Source organism: Alligator sinensis, unplaced genomic scaffold, assembly GCF_000455745.1.
Source record: "Alligator sinensis unplaced genomic scaffold, ASM45574v1 scaffold675_1, whole genome shotgun sequence".
Taxonomy (NCBI): Eukaryota; Metazoa; Chordata; order Crocodylia; family Alligatoridae; genus Alligator; species Alligator sinensis.
Window position 1 is genome coordinate 617,555 of NW_005842594.1, and position 2,435 is coordinate 619,989.

Genomic DNA, 2,435 nt, shown 5'->3' on the forward strand with positions numbered 1-2,435 from the left:
AACTTCATTAGATTTATTGAATGAATTATTTGAGGAATTTTTTTTAATGATGCTAAAAGCCTCTAGGCTATGTACTGTCAAACTGAATCCAAGGTGTAATAAAGCCCTCCAAATTTTCAACCAACATGAGGATAAACTTAATTGATACAAAATCTTGTATGCAAAGAGCTTAATTAAATGTCTGTTACTTTTGCTAAAGGCAAGGCACACCTGACTGAAACCCACAACACTCTGGAATTATGTACCAAAGCTATATAATTGTATCTCTTGACACCTCAAGTGCATATTTAGTTCATACAACCAAATACATACTCACAAATGCATTTCCCCCTTTTGATTGCTCAAGGCTGGTATGACTATAAAGTAATGGTTACAATAAGCATAGGAACCCACAGGCACCCGCAGCCCCTAGCAGCCCACAGGCACTTTGCCATGTTTGTATATCTTGAGGCAAAGACTGTGGGTTTATTCTACAGCTCCTGTTTTTTGAGTAAGGCCTTTCTTTCATCAGTAGGGGAAAAAAAGAAGGATACTGTGGTAGAATACAAATGTGAACAAAGTAGCTGTACTTTTAAAGTATGCTAGCTGATTGAAGTAAGTATTGGGTAATTTTCACGTGTTTTTTGTCCTGCATTGGTTAGTTTTCATGTTTTACCTAACATGGCCAGACTGCACCTTTCTTTCTAGGGTACATGTAAATGACACCAGGCAGGTCACAAAAGAGATGTTCAAGCTAGTTAATATTAGCATAGTGTTCTGTTTTAAAACAGAAATTTAACCTGGGCAGGGTATTACACTGATGCGGTTGTCCAGTGTCTGGTACCCAACCTGGCTCATGCAGAGCTGGCTTGGGTATCTTGTCGCAGTGCCACATGTTGCCATGCAGACATACCCCTTGTTGGGTTGTAACAGAGGCATAGCTCGGCAGTTTTTTGCCCTGCACAGTGGTGACACACAGGGCAGTGGCTAGGCCATAAGCAGTGGTCTTTGTTATTTTTTCACCCTCGACTTACCCCTCCCCCTCCTGCCCTTGTTGCACTATTGGGTTGTATACTGTGTCTGAGTGTGCCCACTTGTGTAAAAGAAGAAAGAGAGGAGTGTGTGTGTAGGGGAGAACTGTGTGTGTAAGACTGGAAGGACTCTGTATGTAAGAAGGAAGGATGTGTGTCTGAAGAGACATATCTCTATTAGTGTGTGTGAGAGAACCATGGGCATGTGCACGAAGGAGAGGGAGAAGGGGTTGTGTCATTTGTATGTGGGGCTGTGTATGAAAGATATACCTTATGTCTGACCTCATTTTTACAGGAACTCTTACTGGAGAGATCAAACCAGGGCTATTGGACTCAGTTCAAATCAGGGGCCCTGAAGGAATTTGGGATTTTGATTCTGCTACTCTGATCTCTGTTTTTCAGAGGGTGGGGAAGAGGGGAGGCAGAGGGGCTGGCACACTGAAGTACTGCACAACAGAGCAACTAGAACACCACAGAGACAGTAAGTGTTGTTACCGAATCTCAAGGATGTACTTTTGTACAGGGTTCCCCTGCCAAATCTCAGTGCCCCAGGAATCCTGCCCTTCATCACTTCTTAGGAAACAAAGAAAAGGTAAGGGCCCTTACATGTCATGGACAAATTACTTGAAAAGGCAGAGTAGTCATCTGTGGGGTAGCGGGGAGGAGGTACAAAAAAGGTTGGGGAGGATGTCTCACTTGTTCCTTTCTGTGTGTGGGCCAATTCACGGCACTAGAAAGAAGAAGATGCATTGCCCCCCAGTCATGCACCAGCTTGAATAGCCAGAAGGGGACTTAATGGCAATTAAATTCCTCATTAGTATTAGCAGATCCCTGACTTACTCTAACAAAAGCCCAGTTGCAGGCCCTGGCCTGTCAAGAGACAGGCTAATGTGAAAACAGCTGCTTTTGCCTTTTGTTCTTTGTCAGTTGCCATTTCTCTGGGCTCATGATGAACCCTGCTCAGCAACTGCATTTTCAGTGCTCTCTCTCTGGCTTGCAAAGAGGAAGGCCGGACCAAGATCTGGGTAAGACCTAACCTTAGAGCAGAGCTGAGGCCATAGCAAAAGCACTCAAGGTGCAGCCATGTCAGATTCAAACCAATCTGTGAATTCTGCTAAATACCTAGTCACGACTCAGAATAAGGACATGAGAAGGAAGGACGAAAGAGCAGGACTGTCCACTTCATGAGTGACCAGGGGCCAGCTTCCTCCACCCCCACTGGCATGGGCAGACCATACTGCAGGAGTACCTACCTGGGAACTAGGTGACACAGCAAGGGACTTTTTTAGGTGCTTGAATCAGGTAAGACTCTTTACTCCCCCTCCCTCCACCACCTCTTGGCAGTCCTCCTTTTCCCTCCATGCTCAGCAACACCTTCCCTCCTATCCCATTCACCAAGGGGTGGGAGGAGTGCCAAAGCTGCTC